Raw genomic sequence first — 6,486 nt, 5'->3', positions numbered from 1 at the left:
AGGCTGTAGAAGATAAAAATCCAAAAAGAATGGGATAAAGAGATTGGTCTATTTCCATTAAGAGAGGTTCTCAAAGGGGGGTGATGGATCAGAGTTTGTAAATGCTTCTTTCACTTTGTCTGAGGTCTGAAATTTTAAGAAATAAATAAAAGAGATATTTGGAGAATCCCATAGGCATAGCTGAACAATTAGACCAACTTTTAGGTCCAAACATGTATACTTGAGAAGAGATGTGGTTGGTAATGAAAATAATATTTTTCTCAGGAAGAAAAGCAATTAATCAGAGCAACTGAAATAAAAGCTTAAGAAAAAGATAATCCACAGGGACCCCCAGAGAAGACAAAATGCCAACTGTACCTCTTGAATGGGGTTAAAATAATGAGGAGGGGAGTAAACACATGAACAGTTATTGTAATTACATAACCAAGAGAATAAATGAGACAGCATATCAAAGGCGAAATGTGAAAACAAAAGATTTTTGAGAGACAGCTTTTAGAGGGGAAAGAAAAAACTCCAACTAAATAGATAAACAAACTTTAGAGAAAAAGGAAAATGGTCCTAAGTAAGCAGAAGATCTGAAAATCTTTAAAGAAATGGGTCCATAAAAAAAAAAAAAAAAGTAATAGGCTCTAATTTTTTTGGGGGGGAACAAATACCATCAGGAGCCTGTGATAACTTTAAAAGTGGGTCCCCAAGAAGAAGAATTGGAATTTGTTATAGACACAGGGGCAGAGAAAACCTGCCTGTTAAACGTTCCAAAAGGTTATAGTGTGAGCAAACATATAGTGAAAGTAACAGGGGCAAAAAGAGGAAGTTTTACATTTCTGGTCATTAAAGATGTGGTAATTGAGGGAAGAAACTAAAATTTAGATGGGAGATGTGTTATTGGTCCCAGGGGCAGGTAGCAATTTATTGGGAAGAGTCTTACAAGTGCAATTAAGAGTAAGAGTTATATTAGAAAATAAGAAAATGACAGCTAGAGTTTTGAAATTAAGCCAAGAGGATGAAGAAAAAAAAAATCAACGAAGAAGTTTGGGCTGGAGAAAGAAATAGGGGAAGAATAAATATCGACCCCATAAGGGTTACAACTGAGAGAGAAGAAAGAGAGAAGTTGAAGTAGAGAAGTAGTTAGGAAACTCTGAGATGTTAGAATGTGAAGTGATGACATCTTGGTGCTCGAAGAGAGCAGAAGTGTGAATGCAAGTTTTTTGCATGAAAGGCAGAGAAGTGTCTTAACACATGGTTGTTAAGAGGTTATTCAATGCCACACTGGGGTCCGGAAAAGCCTTAGCAGAACGGGCCCTCCTTGAAGAGAAAAGAGGATAAGTTGCCTAGAGAAAGAGAAAGAATGTCAGGAGCACCTGGGCACGCCAAGTTTGGGGTTGTCAAGGCTGGGAGGTGTCTGAGCGCTCCCTACGAGCGGCGGGGTCTCGGGGGCTGCGGCAGGGACCGATCCATGGAGGTGCCCCGGGCGGTGCTGGCAGCAGAGGACACAGGTTTGCGGCCAGGAGCGGGCTGGCTCCGGGGCAGAGCTGCCGGGGGGCTCCCAGACTGTCGGGGTCCCGAGCCCGGGATGGCAGCGTCGGCCCGGGAAGTGGGCCGAGAGAGAGAAGAAGAGAGACAGAGAGAGAGGGCAAAAGAGACCCAGGGCAGCCCCCAGGGTCCCCATGCCCGGGGCTGCTCTCCCGGCTCCGGCCCTGCAGCCAAGGGGCCGCACCGGGGGAAGGGCCAAGAACAGCACTGACAGCAAGGCCGTGAAGAGAGGGGGAGAGGGGCTAGCACTCAAAGATAAAATCAAAGCGGAGATTGATGACTCTCCAAACCTCACATAGCGGTTTGTTTTTCTTAAGTAATAAGTTTTTTGTTGTTTTTTTTCTTTTGTGTGTTTTGTTTGCCGTTAACGAGAAGGCTTTTTTCCTGAAGAAGAGGCTGCTGTAGAGAAAGCTTTTAGCTAAACCCAGAAAGTTTAGGAGGAAATCAAATAGTAAAAGTTAATGCAGTATTATCTTTCTTTTATTACTATGCTATTAAGAAGTCCTTTCCAGGTACTACTGAAGCAACAATCAAAATCACGGAAAGAGAGTGAATTCATGCCAGCAGAATCAAAGGACTTGTGAAGAAACTTGAGGAAGGGACTATCACATTTAAACCGGGTGATACTGAACTGACTTTCCAATGGGGACTGAGTGGTAATGGTTTGAGAAAACCCAAATGATCCAAAAAATGTACAAAGAATTACACTGAATTAAGAAATAAGATAATGCTTATATCACTGGTTTTGAGCACTACCTGAATAAAACATCTCCTTGGGGGAGGAATACCTCAGATAGAAAGATCAAGAATGTTTTTGTATTCTGACCTTAGCCCTAGAATTGTACAAGGGAGAAGGGGAATTACTATTTCCATTAGTAAACTTTACTTGATTCATTCCAATACTGGACATGCTAGGTGGGTTATAAGTAAATGCTTAAATTGTAAGAGTAATTAGTGTTGTGATGCGCAAAATTTATGCTCTTATTGCAAAAAGTGTTAAAGTACTGACTTGGTTTTGTGGATGGGAATTATTAGTGCCTGTTAAATGAGAGATACCTGAGGAACAGTAAGAGACCACAGTTAAAGAGTGTCAAAAACAATTTGCCTAGCAATTAGTTAAGAGAAAGTGACAAGGAAATAGAGGGCAAGACCAGATTGGCCTCTCTATTTCACCACCGAGAAGATCAAATACACCTGCTGTGGGTTGCAACCTCACAGGGATGAGAGGTGGGAGTATAAGCCATACTGGCCCTCTGTTATTCCTGTTTCTGGCACTCATTTGTTGCCTTTTCCCTTTCGGGATACCAGCAGGATTGTGTCACAAATGCTACAGAACGCATCACATAGAAAGAAACCAAAGTTCCTCCTTTATTACACACACCTATGTCAACAGCCACTGTTATAACCCATCCAAATTAAGAACTTGTAGGCAAAATGGAGTAAATTATTGGATTACAAGAAACTTAAGAAAAAGTGGCAATAGATTTAGAACTGAATGTCCAACAGGAGAGAGATGGATTTGTTTTAAATTTAATCTTGAAGATGCGGTTCAAGATTTGGAAAAAAAAAACCCAAATAATAAAGGAAAAGGTAAAACCAGCACAGCAATCTAACTCTGTATTGACTCCAAATTATCTGTTGAATTGTATTACAAGACTCCAAGCAGTTATAGAAATGATAGCAAGTAAGGCTGCCCAGGCATTAGAGTTAAAATTAAGTCAGCTAATCCAAACAAAAAAAGTAGGGTATCAGAAAGGTTCGCTTTAGACTATTTATTGGCCAAAGAAGGGGGTGTTTGTGGAAAGTTCAATATATCAGATCGTTGAAAATTGATGACCACAGAAAAGTCATTCTAGCAAAAGCAAAAGAAATCAAAAAGAAAAATATATATGCATATAATAACCCAGGTCCCAGTCCAAAAATTAGAAAACAATGTTAAAATCTAGCTGGTGGGGTAATGTATTAGAAGAAATTAAGATCTTTAATTTGTGTTACAACTGTTTTTATATTTCTTTCTTGTGTAATCCCGTGTTTTATTTTACCAGCATAGTCCAGAAGATATAAGTAGGAAAAAAATATTGCTCAAGCCAAATGATTTACAAAGAACAGGAGTGGGGATTGTGAAAAATGCATGTATTTTATGATTGGCTTTTCGCAAATATTAAAATGAATATTATATGTGTTGTGTTAGAAAGCAATGCTGTATTAATTTTCTTAAGCACTGTGTTAAATATAGTTTTAGGTTATAAAAAAAGAAACTATGCTATGTAAGATGCTTTGTTTAACAGAAAGGGCTTGCAGCGAGATAGCAGCCACAGGACACCTAAATCTTTCAGAGAAAGGGAATTTATTGCCTTCTTATCAGAAGAAACAAACTTCTTCTCACCTTGGAGGCGCTGTTAGGATTAGAAGGAAGAAGTTGACAGTGACCAGACAGAATCCTGTATTTGAATGGAATTTATGCATCATGTATGAAGTGTATGAATATGCAACAGGCTATTGTTCTTAAGGGTTAATCCTTTGTTAATGGGTGTCCTTTTTCAGGCTCCTGATGCCCAGAAAAAGGTACCCGAACATCTGTAACTCTTTGTTTTTATTGTCTCATATTGTCTTAATTCAATTTATCCAAATTGTTATTACTCTAATTGTGTTACTATTTTTATAACTATTTTATTACTATTAAACTTTTAAAATTTTAAAAACAAGTGATTGGTGTTTTTCACACTGACTGTTCACCACTGCCAATGCTCACAGTATTCTCCTAACACACCTGAGCTTCCTGTCTTTCAGTGAGAGAAAGATTCAGCTAAAGTCAAGGAAACAGGGCAGGGGAGATGGAAACCTTCCCTTGAGATGCTTTTGGGAAGGCCTGAAGGGACCCTGCCTTCCCTTGGAACAGAGGTGCTCACCATGCATGGTGTTGCCTGACCTGCCCTAGGTGCTCCTCTATTCCAGAAGGACTTTTGCCTACCTCATCACTTGTCTGTCCCTCCAATTCCAGGGCCTCAAACCTGCTCTGTGAGATACTAAACCTGTAAGTCAGCTGTAAGTTTTCAGAATATGGCACTGACCATGGCTCTAAGTAAGTTTTTTAAGTCAGGCTTACAATATATTTTGAGAAGAAGAAGGAACAGAAGGGGTAGATACCACACAAGAATCCAGCACAGTCTTCCCAGCTTTTTTGTCTGGGTTCTATGAAGCACAATGCCCAGGGCTTGCATTATGCTGTCTTTTCATGTGTTCTGGTGACCAGAACCATCCCATGGCCAGGCCCAGGATAATTTGGGTGCCAAAGTCCCATTGCCTGCAAACATCACACTCTTTTATACCCAGCTGGTGCTCATCTCAGCATATTTGCTGAGACGACTTTAGGACTGTTTTCCTTAACTTGGCAGTTCTAGCAGATGTCCTTATGGCCCCTAAATTCTGCATCCTTTGTGTCCACTATCAGTGGGCATCCTTCTTCCCAAGCTTTGTCAACCTCCCTCTGGGTCTGAGATCAGTGAAACGGGCCCAGCCCTGAGTCTTAAAGACAATTCTAGCAACAACTACTTTGCTTTTTTAACACCTGGCCATCACTTCGAGCTTGTAGGCTGCTATGTGTGTCACAGGTTAAATGTCTCTTCCTGTTGATCAGGCTTGGAAGCATGGACAGCCCAGGCATGACAGGACATGTTTTCTTCAGGAAATGGGACGTAGGGCCCAGTTTGCAACAGGTCCAGGCCCGCGCCTTCCAGAGTGCCAGAAGGTCCGCGGCGCCATTGCAGGGCTCAGGGCGCCGCCTTGTGGGCGAGAGCCGCCATGACAGCGCGGGCGCCGCGCGGTGGGGCCGGAGGGCGGGAAAGGGCGGGCGGGTGTGAGGGGCGGGGCGGTTCGTGCCCAGAGCCGAGCCCGCGCTGCACCTCAACGCCTTCCCGGCTCGGTGTTGGGAGCGAGCCGCCGCTGCTCGGGCTCTGGGAGAAGCGTGCGGCCGCTGCGGAGTCCCAGCCCGCAGATCTGGCTGCTGGCCGAGGCTGCAGTGCAGAGCTGCCATGCCAGAGCTGCCGTGCGCCGTGGCGCTGCCAGAGCCCCTGGTAGAGCCGGGCTGGAAGTGCCGACAGCTGAGGGAAGCCCTGCCATGGCAGCGCCCCAAGCTCTTGTTTATCCCACAGAAAGAGAGGATCAGCACCTGGAGGTGACTGCGTCATTCCTGGAAAGGGACTATCTGCTTACAGTTGCGATGTCTGGCAGCAAGCAGGACGGCGCTGGTGCCAGGGAGCCAAGTGAGGGCAAAGCAGCCCTGTGACAGCCTGGCCCAGGGGCTCTTGTGGCAGCAGACAGCGTGGGGATCAGAACAGAGGCAGTGGGAGGCAGGAGCTGCTCGGCCATGCTGGGGCTGGGAGCCTCCTTCCTGCCCAAGTGGGGCCCAGCTGGGCCAGGGGGCAGCTCCTGGGACAGCCGTGCCCACAATGGCCCCTGCTCTGCAAGGCCTCCAGCCCTGCCCATCAGCCAGGCAGGGACAGAGCAGCCTTGGGGCCGATGCTGCTGCAGGCTCAGAGCCCCGCAGAGCTGCTCATGCCCGGTGCCATTGGCTCTGTCCCCTGCAGCCTGCATGCTGTGTCGCCGTGCAGAGGCTGAGCCCTGTGCCTCCCCTGGCCCTGGCAACTGCTCCTGTGCTGCTCCTGCACTGCCCAGGGCACCCACGGGCCCTGCTTGGGCCACACGCAGACCAGAACCAGCTGGGGCTGTGACAGCTCTGCTGCTCTGGGCCCGGTCCTCGGGCACAGCACCCGCCTGTCCCTGGGCTGGGGGCAGTGCCCAGGCTGGGCTTGGCAGAGCCCATCCGCTCCTGGAGGGCTGGGGGCACTGCTCTGGCCTGGCCTGGCCCGGCCCTGGGGTCCCTTGGCATTCCTGCTTGCCCTTGCATCCACCAGGGGTGGGCTGCAGCTCAATGGCCCCGGCCTGGCCGCACAC

The sequence above is a fragment of the Ammospiza caudacuta genome, unplaced genomic scaffold (genome assembly GCF_027887145.1).
Source record: "Ammospiza caudacuta isolate bAmmCau1 unplaced genomic scaffold, bAmmCau1.pri scaffold_39, whole genome shotgun sequence".
NCBI lineage: Eukaryota > Metazoa > Chordata > Aves > Passeriformes > Passerellidae > Ammospiza > Ammospiza caudacuta.
Note: the sequence above shows the minus strand (reverse complement) of the source record.